The following is a 22,179-nucleotide window of genomic DNA, read 5'->3' on the forward strand; positions in this document are numbered from 1 at the left end:
CCACCCCCAAAATTCAAATGCTTAAGTCCCATCCTCCAGTACTTCAGACTATAACTATATTTGGAGTTAAGTTCTTTAAAGAAGTAATTAAGGTAAAATAGGTGGATCCTAATCAAGTATGACTAGTGTCATTATAATTTGGTTCGGCCAGAGTGGCTCAGTTGGTTGAGTATCGCCCTGTGCACCAAAAGGCTGCCACAGTTCAATTCCTGGTCAAGGTACATAGGTAGATTGTGGGTTCGATCCCCAATTGGGGCATAGATGGAAGGCAACCTATAAGTCTCTCGGTCTTCCCCACCCCTTCCCCTTCCTCTAAGCATATCCTCAGGTGAGATTTAAAAATAATCTATATATAAAAAAAGCTAATATGCTAAGTGTCCAACCGTCCAACCAGTTGCTATGACGCACACTGACCACCAGGGGGCAGATACTCAATGCTGGAACTGCCATGACGCACACTGGCCCTTTACAGAGAAAGGGCACCACGGACTTGGCGCCCACAAAGCAACACTCGGATTCCCCTAAGTGGTACACAGGCCCTACCACCACCTCAGAGTGATACCCCACCAAATCGCAGCCAGTGGTGCCAAGACTCCAAGGCGCAAAATGTGGCCCACAGCCCAGCCCAGCCCAGCCCAGTCCAGCCCAACCCAGAAACGGTTGCTGTGGGTGCCAGGTAATGATGTCACATAACAACGCCTGGCTTCCTCTCCCTAGAAACTAGCCTCCTTGGAATTGCTTTTTTTAAAAAAAAAAAAAGTATTTTATTGATTTTTTACAGAGAGGAAGGGAGAGAGAGAGTCAGAAAGATCGATGAGAGAGAAACATCGATTGAGCTGCCTCCTGCATACTCCCTACTGGGGATGTGCCCACAACCAAAGTGCATGCCCTTGACTGGAATCGAACCTGGGACCCTTCAGTCCGCAGGCCAATGCTCCATCCACTGAGCCAAACCAGTCAGGGCCTCCTTGGAATTTCTTTAGCCCAGAAACCTGACTTGCTTTACAGCCAGGTGCAAACATTTTACAGTTTAACCAAATGTCTGTGAAGCATTTTCTGGTGCCTCATCTCATTTGATCCTCACAGAAATCCTGGAGTAGGTAGATAGGAGACTCGGTGGAATACTATTTTCTCTTTATTAGCCGGAAAAACAGATTTAGAAATCTTAGAAACTTGACCCGACTGAAAAGAAGGAAGAAATGGTGGACCTTGAAAATGACTTCAGGTTTTCTCACTGCGCAGAATATAGTAAAACACTGCTGCAGTTAAATATTTTACCCTTTGTTATCCCTGCATGATCTACAATAATAATCTGCTTCATGTTGATATTTACTGCTGTGTTGCTGACAATTTAATTACCTGAAAGAGAAGTTGAGATGCTTCACTGGGCTGGAAAAAGTTTAGCTAAATCAGAAAGCAGGTCTAATTAAGCAAGTTTACTTTATACATATAAAAGGCTAAGCTTGCCAAAACCGGTTTGGCTCAGTGGATAGAGCGTTGGCCTGCGGACTGAAAGGTCCCAGGTTCGATTCCGGTCAAGGGCATGTACCTGGGTTGTGGGCACATCCCCGGTAGGAGATGTGCAGGAGGCAGCTGATCGATGTTTCTCTCTCATCGATGTTTCTAACTATCTCTCTCCCTTCCTCTCTGTAAAAAATCAATAAAATATATTTTTTAAAAAAATTAAAAAAAAAAAAAAGGCTAAGCTGACTCACACCTGCGCGATACATATAAAGCTCTTGCTGGCGCCAATCACACACATGTGTTTTGATCTGTCAATGTCAATCGTGAATTTGGTTGACACTTCTATTATAAAGAAAGGGCAAATAGCGATATTAAATTATTTCTTCTAATAATTTCCTTTCAATGTGCATGAATCTATGTTCCGGGACACTAGTAATAAAATAAGAAGAGCCAATTTTAACGCAGACATGCTCCATTTGAAAACTATACGAAGACATTGGGAGAAGACAACCATCTACAAGCCAAGGAAAGGCCTCCGAAGAAACAACCATGACAACAACTTGATCTCTCAGGCTTTAGCCTCCAGAATTTTCAGAAAATAAATTTCTGTTGTTTAACCACCCAGTCTGTGATACTTTGCTATGGCAGCCTTACCTAACTAATCCATATAAAATGTATCATCTAAACCATTTTTAAGTGTACAGTTAAGTGGCATCAAATATATTTACAATGTTGATGAACAAGCATAGCCATCCATTGCCAGAACAATTTTCATCTTGCAAAACTGAAACTCTATACCCAGTAAAAAATTACTCCCTCATATACAGCCAAACTGGTACTGTTAGCTAGATATTAATGTGGGAAAGGAAGCAAGAGAGAGTCAGAAATTGGTGAGCATATTCAGCTGGGAAACAGAGGCCTGTTGGCTTCACCAGGAAGCTACAGCTCAGGGAACCACCAGTCCATTCCCAGCAGATCACTGGGGGAAGGGATAGAACAAAAGGGCAGGTAAACATATACGCAGTAAAATCAAAATGGTGCAGGGGGTATAGGTGACCATGGAGACCTGTCAGTCTTACCTGGGAAAAGGATCACTCGTCAGTGGGTGCACGCTATCAGAAGCCCATGAAGGTTTGAGAAGCTGACTGGCTATTTTGAATAATCTCCTGGTTAAAACCCCAGGAGAACAAAGGGCGCATTCTCTCTCTCTCTCTCTCTCTCTCTCTCTCTCTCTCTCTCTCTCTCTCTCGCTTGGGACTGTAACCGCACTCGCCCTGAGTGGTCTCTTCTTCCTGGGAGCATGCGACCCTGTGGGTCTAGTGGCCACCTGGAGCCTGAGAAAGGCATGCAGGCCCAAATGAAGCAGAAACTCTGGACATTGGCCTTGGCCTTTGCCCTGATAAAGACTCAATTGGACTTTTTCCACGGCGGGATGGAGGAAATGGGACATTGGAAAGCCAGGAGAACTCTTTCGATATTGCATCACAAATAAACCACCTTGCCACATCACAATCAAATGGCTGATTTTTACCAAGCTTTTACTTAGAAACATGTTTCCCAGGTTTTTTGAGGTCCCACTATATGCCAGGCACAGTATGAGCTATTCAGCTCATAAAGCTAAAGCTGTCATGGAAGAGTTTACAGACTAGTGGGGAAAGTTCTGTTTCTTTGCTAATATTATTTTATCTTTAATGCTAACATACTCTGCTTCCATTAACATCATAAATTATGCTAACTACCTCTATAAACTAGGTTAAATGTGCTGCTACTGTTTATATATTTAACTACCTCTGACTGGACTAATAAAACCACCTGTCTTTTCACTTTATAAAGTCTTATTTAGTCTTCAGCAGTAACTGGTTTGGCTCAGTGGATAGAGCAGGGGTGGGCAAACTTTTTGACTCGAGGGCCACAATGGGTTCTTAAACTGGACCAGAGGGCCGGAACAAAAGCATGGATGGAGTGTTTGTGTGAACTAATATAAATTCAAAGTAAACATCATTACATAAAAGGGTACGGTCTATTTTTTTTTTATTAGTTTTATTCATTTCAAAAGGGCCGGATCCGGCCCACGGGCCGTAGTTTGCCCACGGCTGGGATAGAGTGTCAGCCTGTGGACTGAAGGGTCCTGGGTTCAATTCCAGTCAAGGGCACATGCCCAGATTGCAGGCTGGATCCCCAGTAGGGGGCGTGAAGGTAGCAGTCAATGATTCTCTCCCATCATTGATGTTTCTATCTCTCTCTCCTTCTCCCTTCCTCTCTCTGAAATCAATAAAAACATATTCTGTAAAAAAAAGGAAAAAAGGAGAATAGGAACCAGTCAGGCCTGAGTTATTATTCTTAGATAAGGTGAAGCAATGATCCACAGGTTCTTGCAAACTTCGATTACTGCATACAGAGGACTAGGTCTTAAAGACTAATTCTCTTCTATCATCACTGTATCTAAGCTTCCTCCAGCTATCCCTAATCTGGAGGGCTGAGAGGTGCCTCTTAGCACTATTTGACATTTTAAGCCATGTTCATATATTACTTGCAAGAGTTTGCACCTAGTCCAAGTCGTGCTTTAATGCCCCTATAAATAAAATATGCTTATGATACATTCAATTTACTTTCTTAACTTCATAATTCTGTACTAGACACTGTTCTGCCATTAGCTATGACTCTGGGAATGTCCTATCAACCTCCCAGAAACTCCATGTTCTTATATGTAAAGCAAAAGAACTGAATCAGATAAGATCAAAAAGTCTCTTTTGAGTGCCAAAACTATGATCTAAGTTCCTCCTTAAATTTTCTGGACTAAACAAAACCAGATTTGTATTGTGTTTTCTAAGTATTTTCATTACAAGAAGTGGCAAAAAGTAGGTTTACAGATGTAATACAAATAAATAATCTATATTGATAAAAGGCTAATATGCAAAGTGTCCCCTCAAGAGTTTGACCAGGAGACTGGGAGTTCGATCACTCGCTATAACATGCGCTGACCACCAGGGGGCAGCACGGAATGAAGGAAGGCACCAGCTGGCAGCTGGAGAAGGGAGGCCCCAGCCAGCAGCCAGAAGGCCCCATCAGCCTTGATCTCTAGCCAGCCCTAGGGACCCTACTAGTGCATGAATTTTGTGCACTGGGCCTCTAGCTAGTAAATAATAATATAAGAATAAACTTGTATTTTGTGTACTCACAACTATAAGCCTACTTTTGCCAACCCCTGTATATTACCACTATTCCAATCATTTAAAAAATATATTTTTATTGATTTCAGAGAGGAAGAGAGAGAGAAACATCAATGATGAGAGAGAGTCAATGATTGGCTGCTTGCTGCATGCCTCCTACTAGGAATTGAGCCTGCAACCCAGGCATGTGCCCTGAATAGGAATCAAACCATGACCACAGGGTTCATAGGTGGAAGCTCAACCATTGAGCCACACCCACCGGGCAATCTTTATTCTTTTATATTCTACCTAGTGTCCCGGGGCATGGATTCGTGCACATAAAAAGGAAATTAATTAGAAGAAATATTTCAATATTGCTATTTGCCCTTTCTCTATGAGAAATGTCAACCAAATTATTGACAATGAAACACACGCGTGAGATTGGTGCCAGCAAGAGCTTTATATGTATCGCGCATGTGTGGGTCAACTTAGCCTTTTATAGATATAGAATAAACTTACTTAATTAGACCTGCTTTCTGATTTCGCTAAACTTTTTCCAGCCCAGTGAAGCACCTCATCTTCTCTTTCAGGTAACTGTCAGCAACACAGCAGTAAACATCAACACGAAGCAGATTATTAATGTAGATCATGTAGGGAAAACAAAGGGTAAAATATTTAACTGCAGCAGTGTTTTGACTATATTCTGCACAGTGAGAAAACCTGAAGTCATTTTCAAGGTCCACCATTTCTTATTTCTTTTCAGTCGGGTCAAGTTTCTAAGCTTTCTAAATCTCCGTTTTCTGGCTAGTAAAAAGAAAATAGTATTCCACCGAGTCACCTATCTACCTACTCCGGGACTTCTGTGAGGATCAAATGAGATGAGGCACCAGAAAACGCTTCACAGACATTTGGTTAAACTGTAAAATGTTTGCACCTGGCTATAAAGCAAGTCAGGTTCCTGGGCTGAAGAAACTCAAAGGAAGCTAGTTGCTAGGGAGAGGAAGCCAGGCGTTGCTACATGACGTCATTATCAGGAGCCCACAGCAACCATTTCTGGGCTGTGTGCTGCATTTTGTGCCATGGGGTCTTGGCAGTGTAGGCTGTGATTTGGTGGGGTGTCACTCTGGGGTGGTGGCGGGGCCTGTGTCCCACTTGAGGGAAGCAGAGTGTTTATTTGTCAGTCTCAGGTCCATGGTACTGTTTATTTTTAAATGGCCAGTGTGCATCATGGCAGCTCCAGCGTTGAGTGTCTGCCCCCTGGTGGTCAGTGTGTGTCATAGCTATCAGTCAGTAGGACGTATGGACACTCTTAAAAGTGTCACTCAAGTTGTACATATTCTCAAAAGAATACACACACACATCTCAGGAAACAATAGTACTACCATTTCCCCATACTGTACAGTGTAAGTAAGGTTAAGATTATGGCATCATTTTTAGCAACCATATTCTCCTGACACACCAAACTGTGGTCACCTGAAATCCCAGACATATTTAACATGATTTTAACCATAACATTTGAGTATCTTTCACATTAATTGCTGTCCTTAATTCTTTTTTTTAAATCCTCACCTGAGAATATTTTTTCTTTATATTTTATTGATTGTTGGTTTGTTTTTTTACAGAGAGGAAGGGAGAGGGACAGAGAGCTAGAAACATCGATGAGAAACATCGATCAGCCGCTTCCTGCACCCCACCCTACCCCGCCCCACTGGGGATGTGCCCACAACCAAGGCACATGCCCCTGACTGGAATGGAAGGTGGGTCCCCTCAGTCCGCAGGCTGACACTCCATCCACTGAGCAAAACCAGCTAGGGCCCATTGATTTTTTTGAGAGAGAGTGTAAGACAGTGGTTCTCAACCTTCCTAATGCCACATGACCCTTTAATACTGTTCCTCATGTTGTGATGACCCCCAATTTCATTGTTACAAATTGAACATAATTAAAGCATAGTGATTAATCACAAAAATATGTAATTATATATGTGTTTTCCGATGGTCTTAGGCGACCCCTGTGAAAGGGTCGTTTGACCCCCAAAGGGGTCACGACTCACAGATTGAGAACCGCTGTTCTAAGAGAAAGGGAAAGACAGAGAAATATCAATGTGAGAGAAACACATCAATTGTTTGCCTCCTGCACAAGCCCCGACCAGGGCCAGGGCCAGGGAAGAGCCTGCAACTGAGGTAACATGCCCTTGACTGGAATCGAATCCGGAATCATTCGGTCCATAGGCTGACACTCTAGCCAGAGTCAAACTGGCTAGGATTGCCCTTAATTCTAATGTTTCCTCTCAGGCCCACCATTGCTTATATAATTTTTATTCAAAAACAGTTTTAGGACATTACCACTTAGCCCTATTAAAGTTTATTGTGCTTCCCATTATCCTTTTGGCCTATGCATACAATAGGACCCATTGGAGTTACAGGAAACCAGTACACTAGTACTTAAAAACTCCCAAGTATAAAAATGTGTGCTAAATTGTAAAGCATTGTGCATGTCTACTCCATAAGCACCTCACACTTAACTTTCCCTGCAGTTTCTGCATCTGTGTTTCATAATTCAGTAAATAGTACCACTATCAATCCAATTATCTGAATTAATGAAACCTACTCAGTCAACCCCCACATCTCAAGTCATTTAGATGAAGTATAAGAAATTTCTGAGAGAATCTACCTCTTGCTGTTGGCCTCTCCTTTGATTCTAGCTGTATTTGCTTCCTACTGCTGTGTAACAAATTGCCACAAATTTAGTGGCTTAAAACACAAATTTAACTGTAATTGGAAAATAAATTAATTTTTAAAATCACAAATTTATTGTCTTTAAGTACTAGAGATAAGAAGGTTGAAACTGGATTTACAGAGCTAAAATCAAAGTCTGTATTCCCACAGGAGGCTCTAGGGCAGCGGTTCTCAACCTGTGGGTCGCGACCACTTTGGGGGTCGAACGACCCTTTCACAGGGGTCACCTAAGACCATCGGAAAACACATATGTAATTATGTGAACGAAAGGGGCCACATGCTGGCTGACCTGACAAGCTCAGGGGAGGCCTGCATGGCAGTCTTGCAAACACAGAGACCTAAAGTAACCACAAAGGATGGTCTGAAATTAAACTTTAACTAAAAGCAGTTATGGTGGGCAGTTACATTCTGGGCCAGTATCTTCACTGACAAGGTCAACCTTTACCTTAACTGAACCTATCTGTCTTTTTGCATCTATGATAACACACCTTTGAAATGTCTGGGTAACTTGTAACTTCCCTTTTTCTGGAGCCCCTGGGGCACAACCAAATGTGCTGGGGCCAGGACAGATACCACAAATTCCTTCATTATCATGTTAATTGATCCTACACCCACCTAAGTATGTGTCCATCATTTTACTTTTTATCCAATCCCAGGGATTTCCCTGCTTTGCTTTCTCCCTCCTCCTTAATCTATCACCAATGAATTTCATGTAACCCACCTATGTCCCTCCTTTGATTGCAAATGCATAAATACAAATGTAACCCCGCCATTCTCCAGAGCACTATCCCAATTCGTTGAGGTTCTGCTTCCCGGCATATATCAACAGTTTGGCTCAAATAAACTCACAAAAAATTCTTTACAGGTTTCAATGGGTTTTTTTACATTAACATTACATATTGTTTTTGTGATTAATCACTATGCTTTACTTATGTTCAATTTGCTGTTTTTAAAAAATATATATTTTATTGATTTTTTACAGAAAGGAAGGGAGAGGGATAGAGAGTTAGAAACATCGATGAGAGAGAAACATCAATCAGCTGCCTCCTGCACACCCCCTACTGGGGATGTGCCAGCAACTAAGGTACATGCCCTTGACCGGAATCGAACCTGGGACCCTTCAGTCCGTAGGTCGACACTCTAAGCCAAACCAGTCAGGGCTAATTATGTTCAATTTGTAACAATGAAATTGGAGGTCACCCCAACATGAGGGACTGTATTAAAGGGTCCTGTGGCATTAGGAAGATTGAGAACCACTGCTCTAGGGGAAAACCCATTCTAAGCTAATTCCTTAGCCCCCAGACATATCATCTTGACCTCAGCTTCCACTGCCACTTCTCTTTCTTACACTCCTGCCTTCCTCTTATGAGAGAGATTCCTTGTGATTACACTGGCCCCAGGGATAGATAATCCAGGAAAATCCGCAAAGTCCTTTTTGCCATACAAGGTAACATATTCACAATTTTAGAAGACTAGACTGGAGACATCTTTGGGAGACATCATTCTACTGACCATGATAATCTTAAACTTAGGCTAATGATTCCAGGTAGATTTGACTAAATTTCCCCATATTACTCACTGTGATTCTTTTGCTTTCTGCTCTGGGACTTCCTGAGGCAATGAAATGAGATACCACTGGGAACACAATTGGCAGGCTCTTATGTGCAGCTGAAAGTGGGGGAGGGAAGGAGAAAGAATTTATACCACACTGGGGAAACTGTCAACTGATGGGAGAACAAGAGCAGATGAGTAGAAAATATGAGACTATCTAGATCAGGGGTGGGCAACCTTTTTGTGAGTGCGTGCCAAAACCAGCAAACTCTCTGACTCAAAATTCTGCGTGCCAACCCTCATTTTTTGAGAACATGTTACGCCTACTTGATATCTCTTAAGGTGTACGTATGTGAAGAACCTTGAAGAAATAATAAAATTCATTCAAGTGACAAAAACACAGTATATGATGATGAAAAGTAAATTTATTTTTTAATGAATACATGTTATGTAAGATTATTTATTTATCTAAGATGCACCTACACTGAATTTATCTGAAAAATAAAAAAGTCAATATTAAGAAAAAAATTGTAAATGGAAGATTATAAGAGAGGGTTTCGCGTGCCAGCAAAAGTTACTGGCGTGCCATGTTTGGCACGCGTGCCAAGGGTTGCCCACCCCGATCTAGATCCTCAGAAGTTCCTACTGGAATTGAGCCCTAGCTGCAACAGCAGTGAATAATTCAATAACAGTCTTATACTGGCTTTTCTTTTTTTTATTCACTCTGGTCCCTCACTCTTGTTCCCTAAAATCATCCACAAATAAATTACCTGCACACAACTCCTTCGCTTTTAGATTGTTGTACTTTAGGGGAGAGGATGGGAAGGATAACTGGTTAAGACAATCAAGTAAAGAGTTTTACAACACAGAAAAGGGAAACACGATGACTTAACAAAATGAAAGCTATATACATAGTAGGGTATCTAGTCTTAATGCTATAATGTATAACTTTAGGTCAAATCTCTAAGTTTTATCAACTGTAAAATGAACAGCTTGACTCCTATTATTATCTACTAGAGGCCTGGTGCACAAAAATTTGTGCACTTGGGGGGGATGTGGGGGGTCCCTCAGCCTGGCCTGTGCCCTCTCGCAGTCTGGGACCCCTCGGGAGATAACTCCCTGCTGGCTTAGGCCTGGTCCCCGGTGGCAGAGGGCAGGCCCAATCCCTAGGTGCAGCCCCTGGTCGGGCTCAGAGCAGGGCCGATTGGGGAGTTGGGGCGCCGCCCCCTGTCATGCACAGAGCAGGGCGGATTGGGAGGTTGCGATGCCACCCTCAGTCACGCTCAGGGTAGGGCCGATTGGGGGGTTGGGGCACTGCCCCGTCACACTCAAGGCAGGGTCGATGGGGAGGTTGCGGCGCCACCCCTGTCACGCACAGAGCAGGGCCAATCAGGGGGTTGGGGAGCTCCCCCTGTCACGCACAGAGCAGGGCCCCTCAGGGTGTTGAGGAGCTCCCCCCTGTCACTCACAGAGTAGGGCCGATAGGGAAGTTGGGGCACCGCCCCCTGTCACACACAGAGCAGGGCGGATCAGGGGGTTGGGACGCCGCCCTCTATCACCCACAGAGCAGGGCCAATCAGGGGGTTGGGGCGCCGCCACTCTCACACTCAGGGCAGGGCCGATGGGGATGTTATGGCTCTACCCTGTCACACACAGAGCAGGGCCCATGGGAGGGGGGCGGGGGTGGGGGGTTGGGGCGCCGCACCCTGTCACACACAGAGCCGCAGGGCGATCAGGGGGTTGGGGAGCTCCCCCCGTCATACACAGAGCCACAGGGCGATCAGGGGGTTGGGGAGCTCCCCCGTATCAGGCACAGAGCAGGGATGATCAGGAGGTTGGGGCGCCTTACCCTGTCACGAACAGAGCAGGACGGATAGGGAGGTTGTGGCCCCGCCCCCTGTCACACACAAAGCCGCAGGGCGATCAGGGGGTTTGGGCGCTGCCCCCTGTCACACTGATCCCGGTGCTGGGAGGCATATTACCCTTTTACTATATAGGATAGAGGCCTGGTGCATGGGTGGGGCTGGCTGGTTTGCCCTGAAGGGTGTCCTGGATCTGGGTGGGGGTCCCCACTGGGGTGCCTGGCCAGCCTGGGTGAGGGGATGATGGCTGTTTGCAGCTGGTCACACACCCTTCAGGGTGGGGGTCCCCACTGGGGTGCCTGGCCAGTCTGGGTGAGGGGGTGAGGGCTGAAGCTCCCAACTGCTCCTTTTTTTCTTTTATTCTGGGCCAGCTTTAGCTCTGGCTCCAGCTCTGAGGCCTCTGCTGCTGAAAGTAGGTATCTGGTTTGTTTGGGTTCTATAATCGAAACAATGTATAACTCAAGCTCTGAGATCCCGGCTAGCTGAAAGCAGGTTTCTGGGGTTTTGTTTAGCTTCTATATTTGTTACAATGTTTCAAACTGCAGGCTCAGAGGCCGGCAGGGCAGGCGGGGAACGTTGGTTTCCTCTGTCACTGAAGCAAGCAAGCCTCATGTTAGTTTTAAGCTGCCTGGCTGCCGGCAGCCATCTTGGCTGGCAGTTAATTTGCATATCGCCCTGATTAGCCAATGGGAAGGGTAGCGGTCGTACGCTAATTACCATGTTTTTCTTTTATTAGATAGGATAGCTCCTTTCAACTGTAAACTTTTATGACATAGTATAAACATCATTATAGATTGGTGAAAAGGGACAGCAGAAAGGCAGAGTACTGAGATTATCACCAAAGAGACCAGCCAAGGAAATTCTGAAATAAGCCAGTCAGCAGGTAATATGATCTGGATTTGAAAAGCCATGGAAAAATTAAAACCCTCATACAGTGCTGGAGGGAATGTAAAATGGTATAGCCACTTTGGAAAACAGTTCAGCAGTTCCTTCAAAAGGTCAAACATAGTTACCATATAACCCAGGAATTCCATTCCTAGTAATACACCAAGAGAAATTAAAACATATCTATCTATCCTATCTAATAAAAGAGAAAAATGGTAATTGGCGTACGATGATACCCTTTTCATTGGCTAATCAGGGCTATATGCAAATTAACTGCCAACTAAGATTGGCAGTTAACTGCCAACAAGATGGCGGCTAATTTGCATATGTAGGCACAATGCAGGGAGGCGAAAGGGAAAGCAGGAAGAAGCCCCCTGCCACTGACAGTGATTGGAAACCCAGGGGGGATCTAAGAGCTGGGGGGCAGGGCTTTGCCCTGCCCCCCCAGCCATGATCAGAGAATCAGGTGCCTTTTCCGCCCTGGCCAGTGATAGCAGGAAGTAGGGGTGGAGCCAGTGATGGGAGCTGGGCACAGTCGAAGCTGGCAGTCCCAGGAGCTAGGGGCCCCTTGCCTGGGCCTAAAGCGAAGCCCACGATCGCGGGGCCGCTGCAGCTGCGGGTCCCTGCTGCCCGGGCCGGACGCCTAGGCCAGAGGCGTTAGGCCTGGGCAGGGGCGGAGCCTGCAACCACGGGGAGTTGGGGGTCCCCTGCCCAGGCCTGACACCTCTGCCGGAGGCCTCAGGCCTGGTCAAGGGGCCGATCCGGTGATTGGTGATTGGAGGGTGATGAGGGTAAACTCCTCTGGCCGAGGCATCAGGCCTGGGCGGGGGGCGGAGCCAGGGATTGGGGGGATATGATGGTCCCCTTGCCCAGGCCTGAAGCCTGGGTCAGAGGCGTCAGGTTTGGGTGGGGGGTGGAGCAAGCGATCAGAGGGAGATGGGGGTCCCCTGCCCAGGCATGATTCCTGGGCCAGAGGCCTCAGGCCTGGGCGGGGGCCAGAGCCAGTGATCGGGGGGAGATGGGGGTCCTCTGTCCAAGCCTGACACCTCTGGCGGAGGCGTCAGGCCTGGGCAAGGGGCCGATCAGGCAATCGGAGGGTGATGGGGGTCTATGCCTCTGGCCGAGGCATCAGGCCTGGGCAAGGGGCAGAGCCAGCAATTGGAGGGGTCTGGGGGTCCCCTGACCAGGCCTGACGCCTGGGCCAGCGGCATCAGGCCTGGGCTGGGGGCAGAACCAGTGATGGGGGGAAATGAGGGTCCCCTGCCCAGGCCTGACTGAGGCGTCAGGCCTGGGCAAGGGGCCGATCCTGCGATTGGAGGGTGATGGGGGTCAACGCCTGAGGGCTCCCAGTATGTGAGAGGGGGCAGACTGGGCTGAGGGACACTCCCCCCCCACACACCCCGTGCACGAATTTCGTGCACCGGGCCCCTAGTATGTATATAAAAGGCTAATATGCAAAGTGTCCCCTTGGGATTTCGACTGGGAGACCGGGAGTTCGATTGCTTGGTATGACGTGCACTGACCACCACAGGGAGGCGAGGAACAAAGGGAGGCCCGGCCGACAGTTGGAAGGCCCCGATCAGCCCTGATCACAGGCCAGGCATAGGGACCCTACCTGTACACAAATTTCGTGCACCAGGCCTCTAGTACAGGCAGTCCTCGGATTACGTTGGACTCGTTGTACGTCGTTTTGTGGTTACGTTGCCATCTCCCATTTATTTATATATATATAAAAAGGTTCCGTCATTTCGACATATGTACATATGTGCTTTATGTTTTTTATTATTTATTTACCACAAGTAAAGGTCAGGAATTATTATCTTTCTTTTAAATTTTTTTACTGTTTCACTTCATTACTGCTGTGTATGTGCTCCATGTGAGTGACGTAGGTGTTTATGTAGGTGGGTTCCAATTTACGGCAAAAATCACGTTACATCGCGCCATAGGAACGGATCTCCAATGTAACCTGAAGACCTACTGTATTCACATAAGAACATAAAATGAAGTTGGACCTGTACACTACACTTTGTGCCCCCCCCCCCGAAATAATACAAAACAAAAAACCCTAAAATGAATCAAAGACCTAAAATAAGAGCCAAAACTATAAAATTCTTAGAAGAAAAAAAGGCAAAAGCTTCATGGCATTTCTCAGATCTGACACCAAAAGCACAGGCATCAAAAGAAAAAAAAGATAAAGTGGGCTTCATCAAAATTAAACTCTTGTGCACCAAAGAACAAAATCAGGAAATGTGAGATAATAGTTGCAATATATCTAATAAAGGATTGATATCCAGAATATATAAAGAACCTTACAACAAAACAACAAAAACAAACAACCCAATTAAATAATGTGCAAAAGATCTGAATAGACATTTCTCCAAATAAGATATACAAATGGCCAAGAAGCACAAGAAAAGATGCTCAACCCCACTGTTGTTAGAAAAAAGCAACTCAAACCATAATGAGATACCACTTCACATTTAATTAGGATAGCTATTTAGAAAAAGAAAATACACAGAAAATAACAAGTATTGAGGAAGACGTACAGCAAGCAGAACTCTTGTGCAGTGCTGGTAAATATAAAGTGGTGCAAGTTCCTCAAAAATTTAAAAATAGAATTATGTACCACATGACTTAGCAATTCTACTTCTAGGTCCATACTCAAAAGAAATTAAAGCAGGATTTTGAATGGACATTTGTACACCCAAATTCATAGTAGCAATATTCACGAAAGAAAAAAATTAGAAGCTACCAAAGTATCCATCAAAAAATACATGGGCAGCTCAGTAGGTGTGGCTCAGTGGTTGAGCATCAACCTATGAACCAGGGAGTCAAAATTCGTTTCCCAGTCAGATTGCGGGCTCAATCCCCATTGGGGCGGGGTGTATGTGTGTACAGGAGGCAGCCAATCAATGAATCTCTCCCCTTGATATTTCCCTCTCCCTTCCTTTATGAAATCAGTTTTTTAAAAAAATAGGTAAATGTGAAATATACAATTAATGGAATATTACCACCCTTAAAAAGGAAATTCTTTTTTTGTTGTTGTTAATCCTCACCCAAGGATATTTTTCCAGTGATTTTTTTAGAGAGAGTGGATGGGAGAAGGAGAGACTGAGAGACACATTGATTGGCTGTCTCCTGCACTTGTCCCTGCAACTGAGGTACATGCCCTTGACTGGAATTGGACCCGGGACCCTTCAGTCCACTGGCTGTTGCTCTATCCACAGAGCCAAACTGGCTAGGGCAGGAAATTCTGACAGATGTCACAAAAAAGATAAACCATATAGTATGCTAAGTGAAGTAAGTCAATCATAAAAGGACAAATATTGTATGATTCCACTTATATAAGGATCCTACTAGAGTAGTCAAATACATAGAGACTGAAAGTAGAATGGTGGTTGCCAGGGGCTAGGGGGATGGGAGAATGGGAAGTTAGTTTTTAATGAATACAGTTAAGGAAGATGAAAATATTCTAGAAATAGATGATGGTAATGGTTGTTCAACAATGTGAATGCACTTAAAGCCATAGAACTATACACTTAAAATGGTAAATTTTATGTTATATGTATCTTACCACAATAAAAAACTTGTACATGAATGTTCATTGCAGTATTACTCATAACAGTCAAAGGGGAGAAACAATTCAAATGTCATCAACTGATGAATAATTGATATATCCATATAATGGAACATTATTCAGCAATAAAAAGGAGTGAGTACTGATACATGCTATAATATGAACCTTAAAAAATTATGCCAAGGGAAAGAAGGCAGTCACAAAGGACCACATATTGTATGATTCCATTTATATGAAATGTCCAGAATGAGCAAATCTATAGTGACAAAAAGCAGATTAATGGTTGACTAGGGTAGGGATAGGGAATATAAAAAGGTGATGACTAAGAGCAGTGGAGTTTCTTTTTGGGGTGATGTAAATGTTCTAAATTGTGGTGATAGTGAAAATACTAAAAGCAACTGAATTATATACTTTAAGTGGGACAATTATATGCTATGTGGATTATATCTCAATAAAGCTTTTTTTCTTTTTCTTTTTTTAAGCCAAGACTCAGTGGCTGAATGGAATTGTAAAATAAAGCAAAGGAATGAATTAAAGGATAGTTTGAAATCTTGCTCTGCCATTCATTATGTGTGTGACAATGAGCAAGGTACTTAACCTTTCTATGCTTCGGTAACACCTACCTATAGGGTTGTTATAAAGATTAAACAAAATAATATGTAAAACACTTAGTACAGTGTCTGCTATACACCACTGTCCTTCCTTACCCTCTCCTCCTACCTAATGCTAAAAACTCCACCACCAGTTGTATGGAAATATAAATTCAATAATAGTAATAATAATAATAATAATAATAATAATAATAATAGTTATATCTGAATTTCATGATAAGGAAGTTATGTTTATTCCAGGTAGTAAATAACCTAAAAGTTGCCAATTACGCTACTAAGAGCAATTTTCAAGTGCTAATTCACTGCAAGTTGAAACCCAAGACAAATGAAAATAAACGTTAGATAACGCTTTTCACCAATTATCTCAACAACAGTTCCCCCTTCTTCCTTCATTTCCAAACACTTCTTTCCTTACCTACCTGCCTTTTTACCTTATCCTTTATTTAAAACTATTCTTACTTAGGCTGTTATTAATAATGAGAAAAACAACAATAATTTACTTTTTTCCATTGTAATACATGTTAGGATTTTTAAAATGACTTATGCCAGCTATGGGACAGCATCAAACTCTGCCCCAGTAACCCGCCAGAGTTTCTTGAACAAAATGAAGAAACTTTAAAAGATGAGAATAAAAAGGAATACAAGAAAGCTCCTGCTTTCTCTTGTGCCATAGCTGTCTTACTTGTTTATCCAGAGACAGAATCCTGTGGCATCTACAGAGAAGAACTACAATTTTTCCACATTATCCATAACCAAGTTCCACTCCCAAAAAAGTCAGATGTTCTAATAATTTGGTATTAGTACAACTTGGCATACAAAACTATACATTTTAAATTGATCCTCGTTTCATTTTAATGTTAAATAACAATTTACTCTCAAATTATTTTAAAGGACAATGTCTTTCAAAGGAGCACCTGCATTATAAATACTTCCGGAATAAGATGCAGTAAAAGGATGTGGTTAAGAAGCATAAACAGATGAATTGCCATTGTATTGTTATAATTCTGTACATTTTCAAGATCAGAAAATTCCTACTAAAAACATTTCAAAGTAAATTCATAAATGTTATCTCTATGTAGGCTTTCAGTACAATTATAACTTATTGTAACATTAAAAAAGACTATCTCTAAAGAACAGTTGCTACAACAAGCTCAGAACTCTGTATTGCCTAACTTAATTTCTCCTTGATGCCTAACTACATTGTCTCATTGTATTTCACTTCAGAAATGTTTACTGGACACTTAGTACAGAGAGCAAGTATGCCAAGTACTTTTAGTACAATACGTTAATAATTCCCACAGCAACCTTATGAATTAAATTACCATTTTATAACCTTCACAGAACCTCCAAAGTACATCACAAAGAATAGCTACAGTGCAAGCAGCCAAACTAACCTCCCTCTTTCCTACACGCTGATGGTTTCCTTGGCCCTATATTAAATTGGTTCTCCTCCTCTCTTGCCACCTACTCCTGGTTTCTATTTCTGGCTCCTCTTTTTTCTCCCCTTCAGCCATCTACTCTTCTCAATATATACCCTCCTCTCTTTAAATAGATCATCCATTTTTATGACTTCATCTTATCACCTTCGGCCACTTGACTCTCCAATCTGTAAGTCCAAGTGTGTTCGCTAATAGAAGCTACCATTTTTCAACATTTCTACTTGAAAATCTTGTTATCACCTCAAACTCAACATGTATCATTCCCAATTCATTATCTCCAAAAAGCCAACTCTTCCATCCTCTTTACTAATTTCTGTTAATTACACTATCATCCCACCTATCCAGTCTCCTCCAATAAATCACACAGCAATTTGTGTAGGTTTTGCCTTTGAAATGTCTATGGTTCATCTTTTTCTGTTCCACTGACACTGCCACCACTAAACCCCAAGCCCTCAGTAATTCACCTAATTTATAAGAGTTCTTGGTTATAATTCATTCCAGTCTATCCACTTTAGTCTTTTCTGTATAATAGTCAGTCATCCATACAACATATTCACTGAAAGATTAGTGTGTGCTAAATAAGCATCAGCTACTTACGGCAGGGATAGGACAATGAGAAGGATATCTCTTTCTAGCAGAGGATACAGGTAATGCAAACAAAAGTTTTCTCAAATAAATAATTATTGACTTTGATAAATGCTGTGATAGATGTAAACACAGTGCTACAATAAGGACAGAGAATAGGAGGGCTACTTTAGGTAGAGACTTTAGTTAGAGATGGATTTTATGCTGATACTTTAAGAAGAAAAGGAGGCAGTCATGTAAATACCTAGTGTGCTCCAAGCAAAGGAAACTACAAAACACGCAGTCGGTTGTAGGAGGGGAAAAGCTTGGCATGTTACGAGATATGACGGAGCCTCATGTGCCTTGAGAATAGTAAGAGAGAAAGTGGTACAAGGTACGGTTGGAACAGAGGCCAATTTTATTCTATGCATATAAGTAATTAAAGGGTTTTTTTAAAGCAGGGGAGTTCTAACTCAATATACACTGTGACAGAGACTATTCATTAATAGCTGTGTTCTCCTCTCCATTAGCACACTGCTTTATTACATTCCCAGGCACTCCTGTAATTAGGTGTGATCATGTGACTCAGTTCTGACCAACAAAATGTGGGTAAAAGTGATATGTGCTACGTCCAGCCTGGGTCCTAAAATCTTCCACTGTATTCTCTTCCCTTCTCAAGACAACCTCAAAAGATACATGGTGATGATAGTGATGACTTAAAAGGATAGAGGAACCTGTGTCCCTGAGTTACCGCGTGGAGTAGAGGTGTCCCCCCCACTCCTATTCCATCACACATATAAACTAGATTGTGATGTAAGAAAGTAATATAAACTTCCATTGTTTTAAGCCACTACAATTTGTTGCTTATTAGAGTTGTTAGCATATCATGACTAATACTAACACAGAAATCTAAAAACATTTCTCTGACTGCTCTGTGAAGAATGAGTTAAAAGGGAAAAAATAGTAAAATAAAAAGACCACTTAAGACTCAACAACAAAAATGTAAAGCATAGGACTTAAACAGACATTTCTCCAAAGATGTCCAAGTGACCAACAAGCGTATGAAGGATGCTCAACATCAGAATTTACTAGGAAAAAGCAAATCAAAACCACAAAGAGGTATCACTTCACCCCATTACAACAGCTACTATTGTTACTGCTTTAATTAGCTAGTTTTTAATATTAATAATAGGAAGAAAGCAAAAGCGAAGGGCAGACATTATGAGCATGTTCATCTGGGCAGCTTCAACTTAATACTCCCCAGGGGACCACTGGTCCATTCCCTACAAATCACTGGGAATAAGGAAGATGGACCCATGTGCAGTGAAGTTGGGGTGAGTAGGAAAAGTGCTTGCCTGTCAGTCTAACCTGGGGAAAAGATCACTGGTTAGCGGGGATGGAGCCACTGCAAGTAGGCAAAATCCTGAAGGATTCATTGAATAAGTTCCCAGTTAAATCCCTAAAACAAAAAGTTCTGTCTCTTGTTCCTCTTGCTTTGCTCCTGTTTCCTTGCAGTCACTTGTTCTGCGACCCACAGTGCTCGCCCACCATGTGGCTGTAGAAGCTGCATGGCCTATATGGTCATGGGGACCCCAAAGCAATGGACTGCAGCTGGGAATACAAGCTAAGCTAACCAGATGATGGAATGGACTATGCCTCAACATGGAATGGAAACTCTGGGCAATGGCTTTGATTCTAGCTCTAAAGACAAAATGGAACTTTTTCCATGGCAAGACGAAAGGAGACGGGACCTTGGAGGGAAACTCCCTGAATGTTACATCACCAAAAAAGTTTCCACAATACTTCATCGTCCCATGGGGACCTCCAGAAATTCTTTTTCCTACGGCACCCCAAGAAGCCCACTTCCACCAGTAATAGGTGGAGACATGGAGGACACCCCACCAATAACACTATTAGGGAAGGAGGGAGGGAGAAGGGGAGGGGGGAGGAAGGGAAGGAGGGGGAAAAATAATTTATGAGGATGTGGAGAAATTGAAACCTTTGTGTACTGTTGGTGGAAATGTAAAATGGTCCAACCACTATGGAAAACAGTACGGCAGTTACGAAAAATATTAAACAGAGCTATTCCTGAAAGTAGAGATTTGGATATGTATTTGTACATCCATGTTCATAGCATCATTATTCATAATAGCTAAAAGGTGGAAGCAACCAAGTGTCCATCAAGAGATGAATGGATAAACAAAATATGGTGTATATATTCAATGGGATAATACCAGCGTTAAAAGGGAAGGAAATTTTGACGAGGCAACATGAATAAACCTTGAGGACATTACAGTAAGTGAAATAAAGCAGTCACCAAAAAGACAAATACTACATGATTCCCCTTACATGAGGTACCTAAAGCAATCAAATTCATAGAAAAAGAAAGTAAAATGGTGGTTTTCAGGGGCGAGGAGAATGGCAGAGTGGGGAGTTGTTTAATGCATACAAAGTTTCAGTCTTGCAAGATGAAAAAGTTCTCAAGATTGGTTGCATAACAATGTGAATATTAACAATACTGAAGTGTACACTAAGTGGATGGTTAGATGATAAATTTTATGTGTATTTTTCCACAATAAAAAAATAGAGAGGGAGGGGTGTAGAGAATAAAAAGACCAGTGTGAATGAAAAAGGGGCCTCAAACTAAACCTGACAAGCTCAGGCATGGCAGGCTTTACAAATTCAGAGACCTTAAGAACCACATAGGATGTGGTTACTTAAATTAAAACTTCCTAACTAAAAGCAAGTCATGGCAGGTAGTCGTGTCCTAGGCCCATATCTTCCTTGACAAAAGTCAATCTTACCATAACTGACCCTACTGTCTCTTGGCATCTAGGATAACATAACTTTAGAATGTCAGGACACAATCTCCCACCAGAGCAGAAGACCATGGATCCCCTCATTGTTATCTTGTTCCCCACATACTATTTCTATGTGCTATAAATGTTTACTACCCTGTACCCACCAATATAAAAGAATTTTTCTGTTTTACTCTTTATCCAATCTCAGATTTCTCTGCTTTGCTTTCTCTCTCCTCCATAACTACCACCAAAGAATTTCATGTAACTTTCCTTATGCCTCCTCCTTTGATTATAACATATAAAATAAACTGCAAAACTGCCATTCTCCGGAGCATTTTCTTAACCTACTGATATTTTGCTTCCCGGCAATTGTCAGTTTGGCTCATATAAACTCATAAAATCTCTAAAGGTTTGGACGTTTCTTATATTGACACTAGCAAGTACAGTCATCATAATGTGCACCTGAAACTAATATAATACTATTATGTCAGTTATCTACATATATAAAAGCTCAGTGACCGGAAGGGTGGAACAACCAGAAAGACTGAGACGACGGGTCACTATGACATGCACTGAGCAGGCAGGCAGGCAGGCGAGTGGTTAGGAGCGGGAGGTCCCAGATTGCGAGAGGGATGTCTGACTGCCTGCAGGGATCAGGCCTAAACTGGTAGTCTGACATCCCCCAAGGGGTCCGATTGTGAGAGGGCCCAGGCCTGGCTGAGGGACCCCCTCCCACCCCGTGCACAAAATTTGTGCACCAGGCCTCTAGTCCTGAAGTTGAAGCAGGATAAGACAGAGCTATGTCCTCAAGATGTTAGAAATTCAGTATGCAGCCAGGAGAGGGGTGCCAGGACGCTGGGAGCAGGGGGGAACTTTCCCGGGGTGGGCTTTAGGGAGCGGGGAGTAGGGCCCGAACTTCTGCAATGTTGCCGTGGCAACGAGTTCCCGCCCCTTAGCTGCTTGCTCATTCACTTACCTGCTCATTCACTCACTCATTCACTCACTCATTATTCACTCACTCAGCAAACCCTCTCAGGTCCATGGCACCAGGTCAGGCACTGAAGTTGAAGCAGGATAAGACAGAGCTATGTCCTCAAGATGTTAGTAATTCAGTAGGGCAAAGCAGGTACATGAACAAGGCAGTTGTATGCACAGATGCAGTGTACTGGGTTCTGTGAGGGCTGTAACTAATGCCAACTTTGTTCTCTTGATAAATTGGGGCCTTGGGAGCCAGGCTGCCCCAAGCCTGTAGGCCTATGCCTCAGCCAGGAGTGGCCGGGGTCCCGGAACATGACAGATGGTGCAGGTCGGGCTGAGGGGTCTGGCCCCACTCCTCACCCTCACCCCTGAGTGCACAAATTTTTGTGCACTGGGCTACTAGTCTATATATAAAAGGCTAATATGCAAAGTGTCCCCTCAGGAGTTCCACTGGGAGACTGGGAGTTTGATCACTTGCTATGGCATGCGCTGACCACCAGGGGGCAGCACGGAATAAAGGAAGGCCCCGTTGGGCAGCTGGCAGCTGGGGAAGGTCCCGACC

At 43.3% G+C, this 22,179-nt stretch overlaps 1 protein-coding gene across 2 annotated transcripts in view; it reads right to left on the reverse strand.

Moving 5' to 3' along the window:
- The window catches only part of NCK1 (NCK adaptor protein 1), a 69,345-nt gene that overhangs the window by 26,710 nt on the left and 20,456 nt on the right, over window positions 1–22,179 (reverse strand). The window contains exon 1 of one of the 2 annotated variants that reach the window (XM_059663849.1): window positions 8,929–9,017. The exons of the other annotated variant lie outside the window; for it this stretch is intronic. The gene's annotated coding sequence lies outside the window, so the exon portion shown is untranslated. Of the gene's footprint in view, window positions 1–8,928; window positions 9,018–22,179 lie in introns of those variants that run through there. 2 annotated transcript variants of the gene reach the window in all.

This window comes from Myotis daubentonii, chromosome 14 (assembly GCF_963259705.1).
Source record: "Myotis daubentonii chromosome 14, mMyoDau2.1, whole genome shotgun sequence".
In the NCBI taxonomy this organism is placed as follows: Eukaryota; Metazoa; Chordata; class Mammalia; order Chiroptera; family Vespertilionidae; genus Myotis; species Myotis daubentonii.